We start from the raw sequence: 25,676 nt of genomic DNA, 5'->3' as shown, positions 1-25,676 counted from the left end.
CTTTTCCTCTTCTCTTTGCTCTCGCAGTCAAATTTGCCAATCACTTGCAGAATTCACAAAGGTATAGATTTTTTTTATCGTTTTCTATTGCATCACTCACCTGTATTACCTCCTTTTTTCTTCTTTTTTAGGATACCACTGCAACATCCAGACTTGTTTTGTGTCTAGTGGGTGCTCAAGGAAAGCTTAGCCTGTTGGAAGTCGTTTTCTCCTTTAAACACTGCTAAATCCCAGGGTGTCTAGAATTAAAGGAACTTGGGTGATGAAATTTGGGAGGGTTTGGGGAAGGGGAGGGCACACATAGTTCTACTCCCAGCTCCTCTGACCTAGAAATGTAAAAGTATTTAATTCATTTTTTGTGTCTGGACACTTTTCTTTTCCCACTGACCAGCCTACGTCTGTTTGCTGAATTCCCATAAGCAAGGGAAACCAAGTTGTTGGGCAACTGCATAGAGCAAGTGATATGTACTCAGTTGCCCACACCCAAAGCAAACCCATTCCAGGCAGAGAATGACCAAAAAAATCTTTATTATTTCATGACCTGTGTCAAGTATGTTGAAAGCCTGCCAAGGTGTCCTCATTTCCAATGAGGCTCTCTTATTGTAGATGCATTTTAGAATAGTTTGAAGAGTACTTCATTGCTGAGAGTTAAAAAAAAAAAGTGCTATGTAGTTTAGGGATATTTAAAATTGTTCTTTATTTTCTATCCCCACTTCCTATGCATTGTAGGATGGATACCACCTAGATCGGGGATGTGCTAAGGAAAAGGTCCATAATGTGTAGGAGATTAGAAAACATGATTGCTAAGATATCTTCTATTTCTAAGATGAAACTGTGATTGGAAAGGTTGTGGGTTTTTTGTGGTTTAAGTTCCGTTTATTTATTTTGTTTTTGTTTTTTAAATGAAGTCTTAGGACTTATGGATGGCAGGTATGTAATTTGGTGTAACTTTTCTGAAGGGAAATATGATGTTACTCTTGAAAGCATAAACTTTTTGGAGGTCATTGTCCCTAAGACTGTACTTCTAGAAATTCATCATTAGGAATAAATAATGGATATACAGTAAGATTTATATACAAGGATATTCATTGCAGTGTTGTTTACACTAGTGGAAAATTGAAAATAAACAAAACCAAATTGAAATTTCTAACAAGACTGGAATAGTGAAATGTTTTTAAATCTATAAATGGATACTGGTCAGACATTAAACTGTGGTTGTAAATGAGTTAAGTGAGTATTGTTATAAATGATAATTATAATTTTAGATGCAAAAAAATCAGATGCACAAGATGAGAGACACAATAATAAAAATTAATATCTGGAGTCAACAGATGTAGGTTTGGAGCTATACATTTCTACCTGATAGCTATGTAGAAATCTTAGACTTGAACTTCCAATTCCTTAAAGGTATAATTGGTTGATGTTAATTACCTCATAGTGTTCTGTTTTCATTGAACTTTGCAAAACACTTATTTCACAAATAAGTGCCTACTACACGGTAAAAATCTCAGTATGTTTTTCTCTTGGCAATCATTACATGTATAAATGTGAATATATACATATGTTTAGGCTCGTGTCTAGAGTAATGTATACTCCAGTATTAACAGTGGTTATCCCTGTTCATACAGGGATTACAAGTATCTTTTAAAATATATAGGGTAATCAAAAGCAGAGGAATTTGTTTTTAAATTAGTTCTCTTTTAATTAAAACAAACGATTTCTACCTATTGACAGAGGAAACCTCTAGACTTGGATGCTTTCTGCTCTACTTGATTCACATGCTCATCAACAAGACTTGCTGACCATTGGTGTCGCCCATGCTATAAAAAGGATAAATGACAGGGCATGGAGTTTGTCACCTCTGATATAAACTTAGATTTGTTTTGTAGCAACCAGGAGTCAAATCCAGCTCAGCAAAATATGCTGTTTAATACGAGGAGCTGATTGGTTGCTGCCCCTGACTTGTCTTGACAACCTATAAAAAAAGAGAAGGGAGGAGGTATCAGAAGCTATATTTGTAACTTGATTAGTGAATTAAGAAGGAAGCCTAGCACTGAAGGGCCACTTCATTCAATGACCTTCACATCACAGCAGCGGCCCCTCTGGCCCAGAGGGGGAGCTTTTGTAAAACTTATTGTGTATATTACAAACATTACATTACTTACTGGTGTTTTCAGTTTAACTCTCTTTAGAAACAGGGGTAAGCAATTGTTTTAAAATCAATATATTCCAGTAATTTTGCAACTAAAGGAAACCTCTTGAAATTTTAATTGCATTTTCCATTTGGAACTCTCCAGAGAAATGGAAATGCATTTTTCCGAGCCCTTGAGTTGATTTTCTGAAATCTAAATAGTTGGGGTGACTTAAATGAATGGAATCAAGGCAAGAAGATGTTAATATCATGAATCCTTTGTGGAACGTGTTCCAGTTAAGTACTCTTCATAACAAATCACCCCAGAACTTCTTGGCTTAAAATAACAACAATCTTTTATTAGCCTGAATCTGGAATTTGGACAGGGCTCGGGGAGGAAGGCTCACTTCTGGCCCACTCAGTGTCAGCTTAGGGCCACTGGAATCAGAAGTAGAGGATTCACTTCCCAAATGGTTCCGTCACATGCCTGGCGGCATGTGCTGGCTCTTGGCGTTCGACAGGAGCTGAAGCTCAGACCTCAGTTTCTCTCCATATGGGCGTTTCCATGTGCATCTTTCCCATATCTCCATAGTTCCTCATAGATTTCCTCACTTTATGCCATTTGTGTTTACAAAGAGAACCCGATAGGAATCGGACCTTGCCTGGATAATGAAAATCTGAACATTATACAAACAATCTAGTCTTCGAATGGCATTGCAAGTTTTAACCCAGTGGTGCCCATTATACAATCTAGTCTTCGAATGGCATTGCAAGTTTTAACCCAGAACTCACTGGGCAATGTACACTCGTGAATCTAGCTCATCATTTGGAAGACTTGGGTACATGGATCAGTTTTTCTTCCATTTACTGAGATCATTTGGAATGCAAAGTAGTGCACCCACCATGGGAAACAATATGGAGATTCCTCAAAAAATTAAAAATAGAACTATTATATGATCCAGCAATTCCACTTCTGGGTATTTATCCAAAGAAAACAGAATCACCATCTCAAAAATATGTCTGCACCCTCATGTTCATTGCAGCATTATTTACAATAGCCAAGACATGGAAACAACCTAAGTGTCTATTGATGGATGAATGGGTAATGAAAAAGACACACACACACACACACACACACACACACACACACACACAAAATGACACTATGGAATATTATTCAGCCATAAAAACGAAGGAAATCCTGCCTTTGTAATAACATGAATGGACCTTGAGGGCATTATGCTAAGTGAAAGAAACCAGAGAGAGAGAGACAAATACTGTGTGATTTCACTTCTATGTGGAATCTAAACCAAACCAAACCAAAACAAAACAAAACAAAACACCAAAAAAAACAAAAACAAAAACTCTTCAATACAATGAACATATTGGTGGTTGCCAGAGGCAGAGGTTGGGGGAGATGGGAGAAATAGGTTTACTGTTTAATAAAAATAAAGGAATTAGAGGACTGGCCATGTATAAATGCATAGTAATTTGTGTGTGTGTGTGTGTGTGTGTGTGTGTGTGTGTGTGTATTTAATGACTGGTCCACATAGTGAAGACCAAATTCCCTATCATGGTTTTTTCATGGGCCTCTGCCATTTAACTTTCTTTCCAGCTCTGTCAGCTTCTTTTATCTTCTCATGTTTATCCATCTTACCTTGGCTTTATGTAGACTCCTATTCAGGCTAGCTGTTGACAAGTTCACCTCTCCTAGTAGACTTATCATAGGGGACTAAAGTTCCTTGAGAGCAGAGACTTTATTCCAATCAATTTATGCCCCCACAACTGTCAGTCGAGCCATGCAAAGAGTGGGTGCTTATACATGCTTATTGAAAAGATGAATAATTCAACACCCCTTGCCTTTCCAATTCAATCATTCTATCTCTAAAATGGCAATATTGCTCGTGAGCTGCTCCACAGGGGAGCTAATTAATTCTCTGAAACTGGAAAATGTTTTGAAGTTCCACAGTACTTTGGAAGCACTCAAGAACATTAATATGTGCAATAAAGACATTATTATTACTTCCCTGACACATAAATGGTGAATAATCCATTTTAATGTGTTTGTTTTGAATATACTCAACAAATTTGCAGGAAGTAATGTATTGTTGGCTCATTTCTACTAATGGACATCTTGTGTGGACTGAATAAGATGTGGCCTCTTCTGGCTCTATTGTTTGCTCATTTCTCCAGCTCTCAGAACCACTATTATACATGTTTTCTGCCAGAAAGGTGCCCAGGATATGAGAATCAGCCTTCCTGGGGTTCCGTGTCTTGACAGGTCATATGGGTACCTATGGGATTCTAGGATTGCACTCTTAGCTCCCTAGCCATATAATTATTGTGGGAAATGTCTTGTAGCTGAGAGAACCAATAGAGAATTCCTATCCCTAGGTGGAAATATCAGACTCTCTTCTTGGGCATTTTGGACAAGAAAACTGGGAAGACCGGGCTCATCTTTCTGATGACTAACATCGCAAGGTGTAACTCATAGGAGCCATGAGCAGGGATGATATCTGCCTTGCAGAGAAAGGCACACTATACTATGAGTGACAAAACTTCCACACAGGGACAAATGTGAGAGGCAGAGTGATTCCCTCGAGGGTCTGAGTCCCTGGTTCAAGCTATTTGGAAGTCCAGCCATGGCTCTGCTCTCCCCTGCTTTTATTCATCCTCTTTTTTCAAGAAATCACCTTTTTGCTTAAACTAGTTCACATTTAGTTTCTGTCTCTTGGGACCAAAAAAAAAAAGTCCAACTAATGCAACATCAAAGAAAGATTGGAGAAATGCTTCTCAGAATATGTTTGATTAAGGGTTGGAGAGAGTGCGCTTGGGGACACTTCGATATGAGGCTTATAGTTTGAGAAGTTAAAAGCCCGGTGACTAATATAAATTGAACCATAATTTTCCAGATAATAAAAATAGGATCTGACATGTAAAAGCAGGATCCCAGTGTTTTTGACTTACTGGAATGTAGGCTTCATGAGGGAGAAATCTGGATTCTTTACCACTGTTCACTGATGACTACAATAGAATTCTGCACATGCTAGATAATTCTGCACATTATTTAATAAATATTTGTGGAATGAATGAATGCATTTATTTGTTGCATATCTTCCTTAGTCCTAGTCGAAATATGGACAATGACTCCTTATTGAATCCATACTACAAATCAGCCACTGTGCTCAGTGTCAACAAACATGTCATTTAGTTTATTACCTGACCTTGGAGCGGAGGCTGTGGGTGGGAAACGACTATGGATTCCGAGAACTTGTTCTAAGATGAGACAGTTTGTTCAAACAGTTTGCACGTAGATTCTATATGGTGGGGGTCAGGATTTGAAACCAGGAGCATCAGTCTCCAAAACGTGTGCTCTCTCTAACATACCACATTCACATATTAACATACAGGGCAGGGATCTCTTCCGGAGCAATAAACTAAAAGGGGACAAGGCTGGACTGGAATATTGCTTCATATATAACTCCAGCTCTAATGATCAAGGATTTAGTGAACACAGAATTAGTCCTCACTCTACAGACGAGTAAGTGCAGGTCTATAGGGCTGCATCCAGTACTCATCAGTCAATATCTACTCAGAAAGTCTCATTTTCAGGATGGAAGCTCTCTTCTTGTTCCCCTGGTCTTTCCCTGGAAGAGTTAGAGGACTTACTCCTTACCCCCAAGACTGATGGGAGTTGATGGATAAATACCCTACACCTTCCTCCTCTTTTGGTTTGACTTCAAGGCATGTTCCACACTGTCTCCAAGAGGTCCTCGATGTGACTGTGCCCCAATTACCCACAACACTAATTTGCTTAAAAGTATACCCTTTATTGGTTTCCTTTCCTTCCATGTCTCACTTCCCTTCACCTCTCCCAGAACCTTCCAAACAAACTACTCAAACTCTTGCCTTTATCTCAAGGTTCTGCTTCTGGGCTCACCTGAGCTAAGGAGCTAAGTCATATCTCTGGCCCCTTTATCCTCATCCTGAAGGGAGACTGTCAGATTACCTGATCGATGAGTTTGAAAGAAGAAACTGAACATTATCTATTACTTCAACTCTTTTGAAGAGGGCAAGTTCATAGGACATGCATGTTTGGACTACCCTCTGCTGTGGGCTTAAAGGCTTGCCTTCATGGGAAGGTCTTCAGTTAGCAACTGGATGGATAAGTCAGTTCGTTTCAGGAGTGATGTATTAGGACACTCACCAGATCCTTACAGATCTAAAATCATGCTCTCCAAACAGCTTTATCAGCAATATTCACATGGTTCATAAAAGCCAAATGTGGAAACAACCCAAATAAGCATCAACTGATTAATGGATAGACAAAATATGTTTATGGAATATTATTTGGCCATTAAAAGGCATGAAATATTGAGACCTGCTATAGCATAGCTGGATCTTGAAAATGTGATGGTAAGTAAAACAATACAGTCACAAAATATCACATATAATATTATTCTATTTATATGCAATGCCTAGGATTTCTGCAGAGGCATAAAATAGATTTGCCGTTGCTTAGGGCTTGGGCGTGTGGAGGGGAGTGGGGAAGGGGGGAGATAGCTGAAGGGCGTGGGGTTTCTTTTTGAGGTGATAAAAATATTCTAAACATGACTAGAGTTATCCATATCTCTTAATATACTAAAAACCATTGAAAGGTACACTTTAAATAGGTCAACTATATAGTATGTGAATTGCATCGGAACAAAGCTCTTGAAGTTAGGTCCACATTGTGATGCAAAATGTTAACATTAGGAGAGGCTGGGTAAAAGGTGTATGGGCATGGAGGGTCTGTACTATCATGGCAATTCTTTTGCAAATGTAAACCTACTTTAAAATAAACAGTTTTTAAACTTGGGTCTAAACTTGGGAAGGTCTGAGCTTGGGAAGGGTCAAAACTTCTCTGACTCAGTTTCCCTACCTTAAGGGAGAACAATACTACAATACTCATCCGTAAACTGGTTATAAGAATTATACACTATCAATTGAGATAGTGTATACAACACTTACTATGTCTGGCAGATAACCTCTCTCTCTTTCGAACTAACTAACACGGGGACCTAGGTGCATAAGGCAGAATCATCAGTGCGTCTCAGGCATCCTGTTTCCCCCCACGATCTCCATTACCATCCTGTCTCCCTGTTACTTTTCAGATGTGAGATTTGCTTTGACAAGGTTTGGTCAGAGGTTAACATTTATAATAGTATAACTTAATAGGTATAACGAGCCGACTCAGTCTGTAATGCCAGAGATTTGGTGGTGGGGTTTGGCGGGGGTGGGGGGGGGTGAAGCTGGGTGACATTAACAATTGATGCCAAAGTGGCCCTCCTTAGCAATTAGTTGTTCTTGTTTCTTTTTGCCTCCCATCATAGCTATTTTTGTTATTGTTTGTGCTTTGTGAAATGGGATCGTTCCATCAGACCCACATGTAAGCCTCAAGTTGCTGATGCAGACTTTCCTTTCCTCCTTCTGTAGCACTTATGGAAGCCGGCACAATATTTCTGCTAGCTGGTCTGGAGTCAGTTCTGTATCTAATTATGGGGTTGATTTTCTTCTTTTGTATTAAGGTTTTCTCCACCCACTGGGGGTGTTAGGGATTTGACAAGGAAGCTTTCCCTATGGTCCCTGTTTCATTGTAAGAAGCCAAGGGTGTGGGGGAAATGCCCTTGTTGGAGTAGAGGCTGGGGTTTCAATCCTTTCTTTAAATTCGAGGGACAAAGGAAGCTTCAGGCAAGCCATTTATTTCCCCAGGCTTGTGAATTGGCCTAAATCATCTCTTCTGCAACTCTTAGTTCCTCTTAGGACTGACATTCTCCAAAACACAAGCATCTTCTTGAAGCTTACTGACAAGTAGTTGCCAAACACCAGAGGAGTGCTGATATGTTGTTAGCTAATATTATCTCTCATCTGTTTGTAGCATCTTGATGGGAAATCATCCCTGGGGAGCAGCCCTCTTCTGGAGTCTGCTCTGAGAACAGATTTAGAGATCGCAGGAAGAGGGGATTATGGAGAAAATGGATCCCTCCAGCATGGACAGGGATGGTGTCATTCTGTTACCGTTCTGAAACAGATACAGACAAACCAACGGAAGGCTGGTCTCAGTGCCTGGAAAAGGAGTATTACATAAGTGCAATTTTACTTTCTGCGTTAATCTTTGCTGAGGTAATTGCTTTCATTCTATTTTCAGTGTGTTGTTGGCAATGCTGCGTGGCCTACTGACAGTTGTTCAATAAAAATAGAGATCATACCCGAGAGGAAAGGTGCAATATTCACACATGGCCAAAGTTCTTTGAGCCACAGTGCTCAATTCCTCAAGAGTTACACGGCGAGAGGCAATGCTAGCGAGTTGTACCAGGAATTAAGATTGAGTTACATTTATAGGTTGTTGGGTGTATCTGGCACGCACCTTTGGACATAAGGAGTCGTGCAACAATTTCAGCGAGGGGCGCGAAGGGGCGTAAAAGAAGCTCAAAGTCCTATTCTTCTCTCTACTCACCACATAGTCACCCTTAGCCTCCCTATGCATCACCAAATAGAACTAAGTTTACCCCCTCAATATCTTGCTAATGGTCCACACCGCTCTGTCAACGCCCCTCCACTGCTGGCTTGATTCAGAACATTATCATATCTCACGTGGGTACTCTATTACCCTCCGAAAAGGTCTAACTGTCCTCAACTCTGCTCTCAGCCCAGCAGCAGGAGCGATTCCCTAGTCTGCAATGTGTTGGTCACATGCCTTGTTTAGAATTCTTCAGTGGTTCGTAATAAAACCAGAACTTTATCACACAGCCCTATAAGTCTCATTATAATCTGCCTACTTCACTAGCCTCCCCCTCTGTGATTTCCTCTTCTTCTAGGGTCTAGCCAAGTTTAGCTGTTCATGGTCCCCCCAAATTCACTGCACTCTTGTGCTGCTTACTGGGATACTTCCCAGAAAGGATACTCCCAGGTTCTCCTTACCTTTTAGGTGCCTCTCACCAACATCTTCCCCAAATCACCTTTCCTAACTCACTACGGACAATTTCCTTCCCATTTCCAATGCTCCCTACATACGGCCATATGGCTATAATCAAACTAGCATTTGCATGGTGAACTCAAGTGTGACCATCTAAAGGCTGAGACCATGTGTTGGATCTTCAACTCCCTAGCACCATACCAGACAAAAGGTGCTCGATAAATGTCTTAGGATGAGAAAGGAAAGAGCATTTTCTAAGCACCTAAGATATGACAGTCTCCGTGTTTGATTTGGGGGAGGTTCAGGACAGGAAGGGAAAGTAAGCAGCCTATGACTTACATCTGGGAGAGTGATAAAAATAATGAGAGGATGGGCAGAGATATTAATAATAATAAATCATGCATACCGAAAAGTCAAATAAGCCAGAAAGTCCTCAAGTCTTGGGTAAAATTTAATAAATCACGGAAAGGAAAGCAAACTAAGGGTAATATTAAGGAAATCAGAACTTTGGCTCCAGATGACTCCCCCTCCCTCAGTGAATGAAAGGCCCCTGGAGTTCTCACCATTAAAGCCTCCTGGCATATTTGAGGATGGCCATGATAATCAAGCATCTAGCATAGAGGGTGGATTAGAAAATGTACATGTTCCATAACAGGGGAATCCTAGTAATCATTTCTCATGATCTGTGGAGATATTGAAAGGAATTCTTAAGCAGATGGTTTTATACCTATAGAATTTAATCATAGGTCCCAGCAAAATCATTCTCTTATTCTCTGTAGCATTGAAGTCTGACTTTTAGTGGGTAGTGTTGGGAGGTGAAGCAGGACAAACAAGTAGCAGACAGGAAATTATAACGAAACTTGAAGACTATATTACGGAGTTAATATCTTATCAGGAACCACTAAAGAGTTTTGAACAAAGTATATCACAGTCACATTTGCAGGCCAGGAGTCTGACGCTGCATGCAGGATGGATGGGCGGTGTAGAAGGGTGGGGATAGGGAGAGCATTTAGGACTCCAGGACAATATTCAAGGTGAGAAATATCAGTGTTTAGAATCAAGACAATAGAAGGATGGATGGGGAGACATGTGCCTCTAGAAGGAGACAATTCTAAGGTCTAAGTTAAGTCATCTAATGCTATCTAAGTGACACATTATATGATGGACTCCAATTTCCCCTTCCACGTGCTAACTCAGTGGGGTGTCCCTAGCCCATCAAGATTTCTATGGCCAACAGAACCCCAGCCCCACTGTGACAAGTGCAGTTGGCTGCCCAACCAATTTTTCCTCCCCACCATTCTTACAACAGAGCCCATAACTCACTATAGGAGCTGAAAACCTGCTTTCCCAGCAGACTTTGCAGTGAAGGATTAACATCACACATGACTGCAGTCACTGGAAACTAAGGGGAAGCTTGGTGCCAGGAATTTTTTAGTGAAGGGCTTTTTCCCTATAAAAAAAGAATAACAAGAGGAGAAATATCCCTCTTCTTCTACTGATCATGCCCTTTGTCATGCCTGTGTGTGATGCCTAGAACTGTGGCAACCATCCTGAGACCATGAGAGAAAAGTGTGAAGACAGAAGCCATTATGTCAAGGATCGGAGAAGAAGAATGGAAAGAACCTGGTTCTTTATTGATGTCATTTGAGCTTTTTAAACCCACCCTGAAACCACATGTCTCCAAACTTCTGTTATATGAAATAATACAAAGCCTAGTTTTAAAAGTTCTTGCTACTCAAAGGGTGGTCAGTGGACCAAGTCTCTCAATATAAACTGGAACCGGTCATAACCAGCGAATTCTGTTGTAACCACAGAATCTTGGGCACTAGCCCAGAAAACCTGAATCAGAATCTGCATTTTAGGGGCGCCTGGGTGGCGCAGCCGGTTAAGCGTCCGACTTCAGCCAGGTCACGATCTCGCGGTCCGGGAGTTCGAGCCCCGCGTCGGGCTCTGGGCTGATGGCTCAGAGCCTGGAGCCTGTTTCCGATTCTGTGTCTCCCTCTCTCTCTGCCCCTCCCCCGTTCATGCTCTGTCTCTCTCTGTCCCAAAAATAAGTGAATGTTGAAAAAAAATTAAAAAAAAAAAGAAAAAAAAAAGAAAAAAAGAATCTGCATTTTAACCAGATCCCCAGTGTCAGTTTAAGCTCCTTTTCATTGAGTATTGTGTTACTTTCCTTGAAGCATCCTAATTAATATATCATTACATACAGCTCCCTCTATAACTAGAAGTAATTGTGTTTTCTCCTGTTATTCCACAATACTTGACCACCTCTCTGCCACAGCATGCCTTTTATTTTGTCATATGTACATAGTAGAGTTAGAACTGTCTGTGGCAGTCTGATCGATACAACGTCATAAATTCCTTAAGAGAAAGCCCTATATCCTACTGGCCTTTCTACTCCCCCTTCTGCCCAGCATTAAATTCCGTGAAAGCAAATATTCAAATATTTATTGAATGAAAGAATAAAAGGAGTAATAATTTCTTTGTAATTCTTCTTGCCAATGAGAATTTTAGAACCTCCAGTAGATAGACAAAATGGACCCAGAGGTACGCTCATGATCTGCCTCGGGCTATAAATGTATTTTGTTTTCTTATTCAACCATTTTCCAGGTAGAGCCGTGCTCAACAGAGCTCTTCAGAGGCAAAATGCTCCATAAATCTGGTTTTTTCCTCATGGTGGGCCACATCCTTGCCATCTTTCTAAAGCTTAATTGCCTTATTGTCATTGGAATAATGGAAGTCATCCCAGGGTTGGCCCTGTCCAAGTCACCAGATGCAGCCCTCTGGGGACCACTTTTTCCATATGCTGATTAATTTATAGTAATCAATGCCATAAATTAATCCACCATTTAGCATCGAACGTTGACCACTAAATATGGCCAGGAAAGAAATTCCTGACCATCTAGAAATCAGGAAAAGCCAGAAAGAGGCAGGCACATTTAGCTGACTCTGCTTTCCTTAAAAGGCTCTGGCGGTGGCCAAGCTTAGAGAAGCTAGAAGGCAGGGATAAATATAGAAAATTGATTTATCTTTTTCATTTAATAAAAAGCATCCATAGATTCTATAAAGTAGAAACTCTGCATATAGGTCACACAAACAGAGGACGCACACGGGGAATAGATTTTAGCCTTCTCACAACACATACAACAAATAGAGAGCCATGTGGTTTGACTTTCTGGCTTTTCCATGATTTTGTAAACACACCTTCACAGCCCACAGCATATCGGCATGCTGGCCTCCCCCCTCAATATCTGGCAAAATGGCAGTCACTGTAGGTGTAGTGAGCAAAACCCAAGACCTAAGGCAAAGGGGCTTAGGATCTGGTCCCAACTCCATACCAGTTAAAGGTAAGAGGTGAGCCTATCCCAGCCTGTTGGTGCAAATGAGTGCCATCCGTTTGATTATGGACACTCCTCAATCCCAAATTTTAGGGTGGATAAGAAAAACCATATACTCATTTAAGGGAAATAGTTTCACAAAATTCACGGAGGTTGTATGAGATCATTTAGAAGAGGTCGTACTAAATTTTTCCATCTGTTCCAACAATTTCATTTATTTACTGACAGCCCTAATTGGGCAAAGGAGGGGAAGACGTGATGTAGCAAAATAATCCCTAGCAGTGCCTGCCATAATTCAACATTGTCCACTGAAAGCTAAACTTTATTGGACCAAATTGCCCAATGAGGCCCACAGAAAACCACACATGGACAGCTGTGGTTTTAAGTCCCCAATTGACTTTGCAAATAGGAAAATTGCAGAAGCTATTTCAGAATCTGGGAATGCTTATTAGCAAATTTTGCCTGTTCAAATTATGGCCTAGATTGAGAAAATCAGTCTTATAATTGTTGGGGGCATTTTTTCACTCCCAGAAGAAAAACTAATTTTATGTTTATATTAATAAGATTTTTTGAGACACTGTTCATTTGAAATTGAGTGGAAGTTAATTCCCCAGAAAGGAGTTGGTTAACCAATTTATAGACTTACCAATTTGGGTTAACAGACCTCTCACTCATACTTCTGATAAATGCACAGCAAGAAACAGAGCCCTGAGCAGTTAGTGGCTTGCCCAAGGTCACTCAATTAGCGGCAGAGCTAGGACCACAGCCTCATTACCTCTTTTAGACCAGTGGTACTCAACTGGTGGTAATTTTGCCCCCCTGAGAGACACTGAATAAGGTTTGGATACATTTTTGGTTTCACACTAGGAAGAAAGTACTACTCACATCTAGTGAATTGGGCACAGGAATCCTAGTACACATCCTATAACGCACAAAATGGCTCCCCAGCATAGTAGTGATGAGGCTAAGAAACCCAGGGGTGCAAGTATCATTTAAATAATAAGGCTTGCATACACACACACACACACACACACACACACACGCAAACACAGAAATGACCAGAAGATAAGATAGCTAGCTACATTACTTCTAATTCTTCTTTATAAGCAAAACAGGAACAGAAATGACAACAGAAAACCTTCGACTTTTCCATAACTTCTCCTCTTTCACCCATCTTACTTCCAACACCAGCCCATCCTGTCAGCTCCTCTTTCAAACAATATTCCCAAAAGCAATTGCTTTGGGCCACCTCCACTGATACCTCCCAGACCTGCCACCATTCTCTTTCCCCGGGTCCACTTCAACAGCGTTCTCAATGATTTATCTTCAACCTTCCACCTGTTCAATCTGCTTTCTGCTCGGCAGTCACAGTAACCTTAACAAAGCAAACCTGATGGTGTCACTTCTTGTCCTAAAGCTTAGTCTCCACTGGGACTAATTCCATACATAGCCCAGTGTGCTACTGGAAATAAGTAGGGACGTATGTTGGCTTGTCCTAGTAAGTGGGGAGCTACTAGCCTTTAGCACCTGGGGGTGGAGGAAACATATTGCCCCGTAACAGGAGGGCTGTGAAGAACTGACTCACCCAAACTGTTGAGCGCCTCTGGTAAGATCCTGTGGCCTCGCTGCCTCACCCACTCGACGGGTCAGTCTTGGTGCTCTAGCCAGCGCACTTGCCATTGCTCGAAACTTCCAGGTGTGTTCCATTCTCAGGGATCTGTCACTAGCTGCTCCCTGCCTGAAAAACACCGCCCAACATATCCATAGGTCTCGTTCCCTTGCTTCGTTGAGGTCTCCACTAAATTGTCATCTGATCAGAGAAACATCACATCATAATCTTATCTAACTTAGCATCCTCCTCACTAAGGTGAGGAGTTATTCTAATCGATGTTTCTTCCTTTCACTTACCAACGTCCGACACCACTGCACGATGTATATTTTTCAGTCTCTTCTGTTTCCTCTCTGTCTCCCCTTTACCAAGTGAGGTCCAAGAGGGCAGGAGTTTTTGTCTGTTTTGCTCCTCTTTGTATCTTCAAGTGCCTAGAACAGCACCTGGCACACAGAAGGCATTAGACAACATCTGAGAAATGAATAAATGAATGTATGCCTTTACTTAGCCAAAAACTAGCCCTCTAGGAATGTGTGATCAGAATAGAGAGAAAAATCATACATTTCCCCTTAATTTGATGGCTGTATATATTTTTAAAAACCTAACATTACTGGGAAAAAAAAAAAAACAAGCCTGCATTCACCAAGGACTGCTTGGAAAATTATACTTGGGAAGCCGTCTTAACTGTTATTTTAACTATTTGGTCACCATAATCTGTCTTTGTGGACTGACTGGTATAAATAGGTCGAGTTATTTCTCAAGAACTGCAGGAATCACGGAAGAAAAAAGACCTATTCACATAACATATCGTTGATAGCCTTATTAAGGGATGCAAAGATTCATGGGCTATTTTGTGCTGATGATCTTAAATGTATGAATTCAACAGGAATGGTGAAGTAGGAATCCCTCCCCACTAATTTTGATGGGAGCTGGGTGTCAGACAAAACCGCGATTGCCCTGAAGCCTAGTTTCCGGCCAAGAAACAAATGCTCCCCTCAGGGAGAAGGAGGAGTTTGGAGAGACAGTCCTTTGATCGGTAGGCAGATCAGTAGGCTTCCTCTCTCTGATCAGTTTCTGAGCTCTGACTAGCCTCCCCGCCCCCCCCCCCCCCCCCCCCCGCCCCCAGCGTCTCTGTCAGCACCCGGGCTAAAGAACAACAGGAATGTAGCAAAGCAAGGAGGATGTTACAGGAGAAGTACCTACAATACTCATCGCCATTTGAATTTGCTGACCCCGTTTTCGGTCATATTCCATAGGCCCAGAGCCCCCAGTGGGTATTTCTGTGTAAGTGATTTATTGGGTGCTCCTCTCAGGAGAAGGGCAATATAGGAAGCCAGACAAATTAGGGGAAGAAATCTAAGCAAGGATGTCATTTTTGGCTGGAATTTAGCTTCAGTCTGATCCCCTGGGCAGATGTGGAATACGAAGTGTACCAAGGAGTTGATCCTCCTGAGGCAAGGGGACCCGATTTTCATAACCCTTTGTCGGTCAGTCTTGGGCCTTGGACTGCTCAACAGGGTGGGGCATGAGCCCCCTGGGGGCAGCTGTGCACCCTGGCCAGCCAACAATCACAGAGGCTGAGAGTGGGGTGCCCCTATCCCACGAGGGAGATTTAGATGAGACACCAAGAGCATTTGCTTTATGTCTGCCAGAGTCCAAAAGAGACATGAATCACAGTTTAAAAAAAAACAACAACCCAAAAGCACTTCTCCAAGTATCACTGCCTGGCACAGCATAATTCATAGTGGCCTTGAGAATCATGTCTGGCATCTTGAGTTCCCTTCGGAGGGCACTCTGCTAACGTAGGGCAATGTGGACACAGTATTTGCAATGCCGAATAACAAACATCTCCTTTTCTCCTTGAAATGTTCCAAGCATTTTACAAACAGCCATATTAATGAGTCTCAGACAACAGTGGAAGAGGTTAAGAAGAGATGTTAAAATGTTGAACTTCAGGATTTAAAACAGGAATTCATTTTATCAGCAACGTTGAGTAATAATCAACTGAAACCACTGCAGCAAGTCCTTTAGAAACGTTATTTGCATATATCTTCTTTTCACTTATTTTCCCTAAACCAACAAAAATACCTCGGAAGCAGCATGGTCTAGTCCAGGGTTCTCAATCTTAGCACTATTTACATGTGGGGACAGATCATTTGGGGTTGTTCGGTGCCTTTTAGGATGTCTACCAGCATCCCGGCCTCTACCTACTAGAGAAGTCAGTGGCACCACTGATCCCCCTCCAGACCCCACAAGGCCAAATGTGTCCTAGGGGCAAAATTGCCCTCCCCACCCCTCCCCCTGGGAGAACCATTGGTAAAGCCAAAGAGACACGGGATAATAACCTTTGGAATCACAGGAGGGCCATAGACTATGTATCTTGAGCTAGCTTTTTAAAAAAGTTATCATAAATCTTGGTTTAATCATACATGAAGGGAGAAAAATACCTGGCTTACGGGACCTGCTATAATGATTTCAGTGAAGCACAGCAGTGTGGCCTGGAACCCGCCACACTAGTCAGTATGTGTGTTTAGTTCTCGCCCCCCCACTTCCGGAGTAAAATACTTCCAAAAGTGCTCTGCATTCTCGTGTAAAAAGTGAAGGAAGGAACACTTTGTACAAATTAGGACACAGAGTATGGTTGCGCTCCAAAGATCTGAGGTTGGTAGAGGAAAAACTAATTGGAAAAGATGTCATTCCCACTTGTCCCATTCAGTTTTTACTGAATATTCTTTGGCGAAAGCATATTGGAGATTTAAATAGGCACTTACCATAACTAACCTTTTCTGGGGGGCGCCTGGATGACTCATTGGGTTAAGCATCTGACTTCGGCTCAAGTCGTGATCTTGTGGTTTGCGACTCTGAGCTCCGCGTTGGGCTCTGCTGACAGCTCAGAGCCTGGAGCCTGCTGTGGATTCTGTGGGTGTCTGTCTCTCTGCGCCTCCCCAATCACACTCTGTCTCTCTCTCCTTCAAAATAAATAAACATTAAAGAAAATAATAACCTTTTCTTGATGCTTGAATGTATACCAGATAGTATTCTAAGAACATTTTGTGGATTACCTACTAAATAGATACTAGCCTATCTGCTCAATTCGTAGCTGAGAAGTAGGAGAAGAGAAAATAACAGCAAATGGTGGCTCTGGAATTTACACTGAAGAGGTCTGTTGGAAAGTGGAAGAGCCAGGTCAGCATCAACAAGGCCAGGTGGTGGTTTGAGGAGGGGAATACGGCAAGAAGGGCGTCCACAATAAGTTGCCAACCCTTTGTTGACCTGTCTCTCAAGTCAGTCCCGCAGGCACCCTTCTTCCTTAAATTAAGAACTTCGAGGCCCTAAGTGTGGAAGGGTTGCTGCCACAAACCATATGCAATTCAAATTAAAATAATAAACACTATGAAATTAGGAAGCCCCAAGAAAGTACTAATTTTTCCCATGATGAATATCTTGATTTTTTTTGAAGCATTTAATATCACATTTTTTGAAAAATATTTTCCCCATGTTTAGCTTGTCTATTGTGGGTATAGCACTGATCACTCTGAGTTTCTTCATCCTCCTGCAAATGTTTCAATATTGAATCAGTGATCTTGACCTTGACCTTGGACTGGAACACTTCGCTTTACTCTCCTAACCTTGGTTAGACCCCTTCATTGCTACCCTCCACGTTCCTTTTGAGCTAGGGCAGACACCAGTAGAATTTTTTTTTAAAGGGCCAGATAGTAAATGTATTAGGCTGTGTGAGCCATGGGGTGGGTCTCAGTCACAGATAGTCAGTTCTGCCACTGTAGTTCAAAAGCAGCCATGGGGCACCTGGGTGGCTCAGTCGATTAAGCGTCCAACTTCAGCTCAGGTCATGATCTTGAGGTTTGTGGGTTTGAACCCTGCATCACGCTCTGTGCTGACAGCTCAGAGCCTGGAGCCTGCTTCGGATTGTGTCTCCCTCTCTCTCTGCCCCTCCTCTGCTCATGCTCTGTCTCTCAAAAATAAATAAACATTAAAAAAATTTTAGAAAAAGCAGCCACAGATAGTAAATAAACAAACTGACATGGCTCTGCTCCAGTAATGTTATACATACACACACACACACACACACACACACACAAACACACACACACACACACACACACACACACACACACACACAAAAGCAATGGTCCAGATTTGGCCCAGGGGCCATAGTTTGCCAATCTCTGATTAAGGATCCTGTTTTGCAACATTGTGCAAAATTATATAATAAAAATAACAAGGCTTATGGGCAAAAATGGAATTAGGAGAACAATAGTCAAAAACTTCATCACATATGTGTCAAAAACACATAGAAAATGATGCCGACCTAATTCATGCAATGTCACAATTTATACATGTTAAATGGTTAAGCAATACACACACAATAGCACAAATGCTACAATAAATATTGAAAAATACCTGACGTTTGCCTGGAGAAAGATGCTTTGGAACCATCACACTTTGTGAGTGATTGTGAAGTGGTAGAAGGAGGGTCATGAGATGATTCAGAAAGTTGTAACACTAGACGTGGATAGGTGTAACTCCGGACACATGCGATTCAGCCCGAGGTAGCTGGTAGATGTGTGAGGCGTGTGTGTGTGGGGGGGGGGGGGCGGGGATCCCTTTGTGGCTTGGTTCAGCTGGGTACGGTTTTCTGCACTTGCCGAGTGCTTCTCGTGGATGAAATCACACATGAGCAAACACAAAATTCTTGTTATGCTCAAATTGCTCCTTAATCTATTACTATCACTGGAACAAAGTCAGATGTCTCGCAGGCACCTCAGCGCCAACACGTCCTACCCTAAGGCGTCCAACTGTTTTTCTTCACCAAGTCTTGCTTTCTCCATAAACCTGCTGATGCCATCAACAGCTATCCAACTGCCTTGAACAAAAACTTTGACGTGATCTTCAGCGACTTCTGTCTCACTCACTACATTCAACTAGGTATCAACTGCTGTCGGTGTTACCCGATAAATATGTCTCAAATTCATCTTCTGTTTCCATTGTGTACTTGTTCACACTTACATCTTTTCATCTCTTGCCAGAACTCTCACAAGAGTCTTTTTTTTTTCTTCCATTCCCATCTCCCTACACCTGATCTTCTGTGTATTCTGTGTAACCATCATAGTGATCTTCCTTGGAGCAAGGCTTTCTAAGAGTAAGGGCCTCGAATTTCAGTCCTTACTTTGCCCTGCTATCTGTATGATCTTGAGTAACTTACTTAACCTTTCTACCCCCTCAGCTTCCTCATCTAGAGAATGGGAATGATAATAAGTCTTGTGTCACAGGATTGATGTGAGGATGAAGCGTTTAGCAGACTGTCCACTATACCATCATTATTATATGTGCTCAGCGAATGGCAGTTCTGATCGATACCATTATTCTAGTCGTTAACGTCACTGGTATCGTCATTATTGTCACCATCAGGATAGCATCATGCTGGGAGCGTCTCCCCAAGCTGTAAAGCTGGGCTTTTACCCTTTTTGTCATTCATTTGAACTCAATGCAAAGGAAGTGACATTTATTTAGTGACTACTGCATCCAAAGCAGCATCCGGATGGATACTCAGTTGAATGTTACCACCTAGGCTGGAAGAACATCGTATTAATATCTTTAATTTAGAGCAGATTGTCATGATGGCTATGTATAAAATGCAAAGGGAATATAGGCAAAGAGAGATTCTGGTGGCGGATTTGGGAAGCCTTTGGGGGAGATGAGAGGATTTGACTGGTCTTGAAGGATGGGAAGGGTCTTGAGAGGCGGTTATGAGGGATACGTTCTCCTTCAGAACCATCCAGTGTTGGGTGTGGCCATAAGAGGGAGGGTTTTGAAAGGGCAGGTCATCCACTGCGTCTGCCCTATGGATGAGGAGGGAGGAAATGGGATACAACATGGATCGCTGATGGACTGGGTGGCGGGGAGGGGTCGGCAGGTACTGCTCAGTGGACTTCCAAGTGAAGTCGACGTCCACTCATTCATTTTCATTTCCACCATTAGGAAGTAGACTAAGGTGTAACATTCTCTGGGGATAAGGCATTCCTGGTGGAGGAAGGCACAGGCCAAACCACAGTGGTGGGGATGTGCTGTGACTCTTTGTAAGTTGCCTCCAAACTGGAGTGACTTGAGCGCAAGGTCCAGGGGTAGAAAAAGAGTATCTAGGAATAGGAAATATTATTATCTTTGTGATTTATTTGGCCTTTTAGAAGGAAGAGTAAATGCTGAGAAGACGACGTCACGCCTAGCTCTCTCCAAGCCAGGTGAGCCAGGACCATCCTATGACAATGAGTTTCCAGAGGATAACGGTGTTGAGCTGACCTTGTGAGCTGCCCACGCCCACCCCAGTGAGTGTGCCCCAGCCTGACAGCAGCCCCTATATCTTGCTTCCACCAGTTTTATGCTGAGCTCACCAGAAATGTCAGCCCCAGTTTTCACTCACTGGAGTCCTTCTCAGTTGAGGCTCAACTCCAAGCATTCCTGAAAATGTGTTTGACATCAGCAACTGGACTTCTAGTCTCTGACATGTGCTTGCCCCATGGATGATGTTTACAACAGCACATGTGGGAGAGACCTACAGAGGACAGGTTGTTCACCCCGAGAGCCTGGGGAACACTCTGTGTGGGTCACACAGGTGTCAGTGTAGGGGCAGACAGGCTCTGGAAAACAAGTCTCTGGTAGTACGGCCCAAGAGCACTGCCCTTTTGCAGAACTTGCTCAAATTACTTTCTGAAACAACTGGAGATATGTGGCTAAATACTGACCAAATGCATCATCCTCAGGGTGCCCGGGGGGCTCAGCAGGTTATGATTTTGGCTCAGGTCATGATCTCATGGTCCTGGGATCCAGCTCTTAGTTGGGCTTCAAGCTGAGGATAAAGCCTTCTTGGGATTCTCTCTCTCCCCCTCTCTCTGTCCCTGCCCCACTTGTGTGCCTGCTCACGCTCTCTCTTTCAAAATAAATAAATAAAACTTAAAAAAAAATCATTATCCTCTAATTCCTAACTTCGGTAAGCCAGAGCTATAATAATTAGTAACCAGGCACTGAAATATGACAGCGAAGAGACATATTGGCAACGTTGCTTCCTCACACTGGAGAGAGAAGCAGACAGGGGCTGACAGGGGCTTGGTAGATAAACACCACCCAGCATCTGAACCTCTGTGCAGAGATAATTCTGAGGTGCTCTGCACTGTCTCCAGAGTTCCCAGAAGGGCAAGTTTTTCACAGCCGGGCCCTGATTGAGAAAGCGCCCTCTACTGGCTGCCTCACTTCCCCACGTGGCCCGTCCTTGCTTTCTTGGCCCTTCAAGCAGATAAACTGCTTGCCCTCAAGCTCTTCTCACGTCTTCCAAGGGAATCCACATCCGCCAGGAAACTCGTTAAGGGTAGAGGGAAGCTTTTATTGAAAACTTAACGGGAGCCCGGTTCTCTGCCTGACACTTGCTTTTGTATCCACATTCTTTCCCCCCTCGGCACTCATGGAGAGTGCTCACCACAAATTCCTTCCACGCTCTGCCCAACACTGGACTTTTCCAGCCATAGGAGTGCTCTGCTACAGACTGGACTCAACTCAGGGCTGACACAGAATTAATGCTCCTGAAGCAGCCCTCAAGCACTAAAAGATGGCGGCCAGTCCCACATGCCGAGGGCGACACAGCTTTCAGGTATGTCTCACCCTATTTCCCCAAGGTCCCCACAGGCTTGAGTCTCCAATGCCCACGGCAGTGACCCGACCACTAACACGCACTTTGAGAGCTGCCTTTCCTTCCCTCTCCCACTTCCTGGGTCCCTACAGTACCTCCTAAGACCACTTCCCTGATACACACTTACCAGAGGATCTGCTTCTGGGGGAGGCCGGCACAAGACAACACACACCAGATGCTGATAAACAACCGAGTGTGATAATGTACTACTAGCAATGATTATTCATTTTTCTAAGTGCTTTCCACATATTACCTCATATCATTCTCACATCACCATACTGGTCTGGGTGTTGATATCACCCTCATTTATAGATGAGGAAAGCAAGGCATAAAACATTGATTATGATGAGGGAAGCAAAGGCAAGAAAAATGTAGTTTAAATTTAATTCCCTTAGAGCCTGCAGCCCACTGATAGATGCCAGAGACCTGTAGTGTGGAACACTCATCAAGAAGTTTATGGCTGCCTTAATGCCTTAATGTTTACGTTTCCTTAAAAACTAAAAGCAACCTTATCTTGACAATACCTAAATCCTCAGGGTCCTGTGAGACTCCGTTTTTTGGCATCCAGAAATTCCTTGGATACCTACGTTGTCTATACCTTTCCTCCTTCCACAAACTTAAAAGTATACAATCAGTCGCTCCTCACAACCCAATACAGCTCTTCCTGCCCACGGGTGCTGCCCCTGCGCTTTAATAAAATCACCCTTTTGCACCAAAGATGTCTCGATAATTCTTAGCCGTTTGCTCATGAATCCCACTTCAAATTTCAACAATTATCTTGCCCAAGGACACATGACTGGTTAGTAGAGCATCAGGTCAGGCGGCCTGGTCACATTTTCACACAAGGAACCTAGGCTCAGAGAGCTCAGTCAACCTGCCGAAGGTCACACAGATGGCAAGTGACAAGGCTGAGATCAGAACCCACGTCTGTCTGGGGCCAGTGCACTTCCTTGGCCAATTAACAAAAATCCTCCTGGAGGTCCCTGCATGCATTCAGTCTTCCACTTGATTCTCTGAAGGCACAGGCCTGGACATTTCACCTGGAGCCCCATCCGGTAGTACTCTGCCTCATTCCATTCCACAGTCTTGCGCTGAGAAAGATGTGAACCTAATGAGGTATGGGAGGAGGGAACCCCCAAGCCACCATGTAGCCTGAAGCTACCCCAGCTTTCACCTGGATGCTTTCCAAAATGTGAAACTGCTTCACAAGAATTTGCTTCTTACACGTTTCTGATCCTTGATGCTACTCGAACAGCTGGCGTTTGATGAATGTATTGTTCTTCCAAAACAAGGGGAAAAAGAATAAAGTTTGGGCTTTGAGAGAACATCAAAGCCTTCGGTTTTCAGAATTCGTCTCTAAGTCGCCCCTAAATCAGTAGCCACATCAGTAAGAAGACAGCACTAAAGAATCAAACACATTGTAGTGGGATGCCTGGTTCAAGGTGGGGCTATGGCACTTCTCGGCTGTGTGAATTTATGGAAATGGCTTTACCACTCTGAGCCTGACCTTTCCCAAGATGAGGATAATAGTGCTGGCTCTGTCAGCCTAAGGTGAGGATCATACTTGGGCAAGGCATAGGAAAGATTTTGCAAATATTAAAATGCTATAACATACTAGGGATATTGCATTATTGCAAAGCAGGGTGTGTGTCTCTTCTTTTAATGTTGTCAATATTAACGAATGCAATAAATATTTATGGAGTACATATGAGGTGCCAGACTGCATTGTAGGCTCTGAGGACACAGGGTAAATGAAACAAACAGAATTTATTGCCACACATCCTAGTGTAAACAAAATAAGTAAATACTTAGTTTGTTAGAGGCTGGTAAGTCCTAAGGGGAAAAAGAAAGCAAGGAAAGGTAGAGGAAGTATTGGGTGGATTGTTGCATTTTTAGATATCGTGGTTAGGAAAGATCTCTCTGAGAAGGTTACATCTGGGTCAAGCCTTGGAGAAATGAGAGTACAGACCATGAAGGAATAACTCAGGACAGTAGGACATGCTGGGGTTCCAAGGAGCACACTTTGGTAAGCACCGCCCTGGTGGCCAGACCAACCTCACTACATACTCTTGCACTCCATGACTGTGGCCCTTTGGAAGAAGCAGAATGTGTCTCAGTCCAGCAAAAAGAGAAGTGACCTTATTTGGCCTCCATTCCAAACATGCTATTGTATATTATGAGGTTCAGGACATGCTACCCCCAAATATGACACCTCAGCATATTAAGTATTAAGCCGAAGGATTTTCTTTTTGAAAAAAATGACAGGAGAAAAAAGGTCACTGTGACCCCCAACGCTTCGCCCTTCATCTCTGAAAGCATGAGATAAATCCCCCATGTGAAGGGTACCCGACCTGAACCTGGAGGGAGGGAGACACTCTTACCATCAGAGATGGAGAATTAAGGGCTGGGAAATGTGCACAAACCTTGTGAAACTCACTCTTCTCTTTCTGGTTACTTCTTCACCATTTACTACCCCTGGCCCAAACACCTCCGTCTTGCCAATTCCTCACAAGTTCATTGTCCACTTGTCTAAAAAAGTATAAAAGCTTTCTGCTCTGGTTGCTTTGGGTCTTCATTCTCTTGTGAAGTTTCTCGTGTGCATGTAAAATTCAAGGACGTGGATATGTTTTTTGCTAATCGATCTTTGTCAGTTTAATTTTCAGACCGAACCAGGGACCCTCAGGGAGCTGAGGAAATCATTTTCGTCATCTACATAAGCTGCTTGCCATCCCATAGTTTCTCTTATCTGGAATCCCAGTTCAGGAAACCTGAGAAAATAGCCCCGAAAGTTTCCATGAACTGGCAGCTCGATAGAATCATCTGCAAAGCCTGCTAATTTTGCAGACGCTCAAGCTCCCATTAGGGCTGTAATCATGCGGGAACATTCGCCATGCGGAGGGGGAGTGTCCGGCTGGCAAGTCCTGCCCAGTCCAGGCTTCTCCTGCCATCCAAAAGTAGAAGGGACCTGTGAACCCTTTCAGAAGCCCAAATGGCACAAAGCGAAACAACTGCCATTAATTTATATGGAACAGTTTGTGAGCATTCCAGATTCCCCCCAAATAACCTCTTAGGCTTTTTTGATACCTGAGGACACATCTTGCTAATGGATGCACGAGATAAATCGAGAGAAAGCACAGATGCTCAGAGACGCAGTTCAAAGCTATGGTGGCCTGACGCTAAGGTGCTGTCGTGCCCCGGGGAAGGAACTGGCAGGGCCACTGCCGCTGCTGGGGGTACGTGCCGCATCCATCGCGGCTCACTGCCAAACAAATGCTGAATGTTGCTTGTGCTTCCTACCTTTTTCTCATAAAAGCAAAAACCCTTTCCAGATTTCTTTTGTTGGCAAAAAACAGGTACTAATGTTGGTCTTTTCTAAAAGCGAAGTGGTATAACGCGAACTTTCGAGAAAAGTGGGGGCTACTGCACTGTCTGCATAGGGAAGCCATGCTTTCTAGGCAGCTGCTTCTGACAGGAGATAGTCAGCAGCGTCCCCAGTGCTGTAGAACCAGGATGGGTTCAGCAGCCTCCTCTGCCATCACAGAGGAGGCCCGCAGGGTCCCCAACGGCACAGAGGGAGGCATCAGGAGGTCAGTAGCGAGCCCGGAATGATGGAGCTGGCCCCACGTTGGCCAAAGACTGCATCTGGACCACCTGAGGGTCAGTTAGACTTAGGGTGTTGGTCACGGCTAGAGCTCTGCATACACTGCCTTGCACGTGGAGAGCAAGAAGCCGAGCACTGGGCAGAATTCCCAGGCAACACGTCTGGCCTGAATTTTACTTAACATGTATCGGGCTTCAAGTGCTACGCTCAGCTCCATAGTCCCATTCCTTCCAGTAGAGCAACACGAAGGGATTGGATGTGTCTCAGCTGCCCTGGGATGTGTTCTTGCCACTCGGAGATGAGGTGAGAGACTCGGAGGTAGAGAGCAAGACATGTTTCCAAT

The 25,676-nt window shown here is 43.1% G+C and overlaps 1 protein-coding gene across 3 annotated transcripts in view; it reads right to left on the bottom strand.

The window, feature by feature from the left end:
• Positions 1-16,862, bottom strand: part of LRRC3B (leucine rich repeat containing 3B) — a 108,283-nt gene extending 91,421 nt beyond the window's left edge. Inside the window, exons 1-4 of one of the 3 annotated variants that reach the window (XR_006585581.1) lie at positions 16,805-16,862; positions 14,333-14,476; positions 14,010-14,162; positions 1,999-2,793 (exon numbers count right to left, since the gene is read on the bottom strand). The gene's annotated coding sequence lies outside the window, so the exon portion shown is untranslated. Of the gene's footprint in view, positions 1-100; positions 236-1,998; positions 2,794-14,009; positions 14,163-14,332; positions 14,477-16,804 lie in introns of those variants that run through there. The other 2 variants (XM_045037705.1, XM_019810795.2) reach the window with 2 other exon arrangements.
• Between the last annotated feature and the right edge of the window lie 8,814 nt (positions 16,863-25,676).

The sequence above is a fragment of the Felis catus genome, chromosome C2 (genome assembly GCF_018350175.1).
Source record: "Felis catus isolate Fca126 chromosome C2, F.catus_Fca126_mat1.0, whole genome shotgun sequence".
Classification (NCBI taxonomy): Eukaryota; Metazoa; Chordata; class Mammalia; order Carnivora; family Felidae; genus Felis; species Felis catus.
This window is presented reverse-complemented; position numbering and strand designations above follow the sequence as displayed.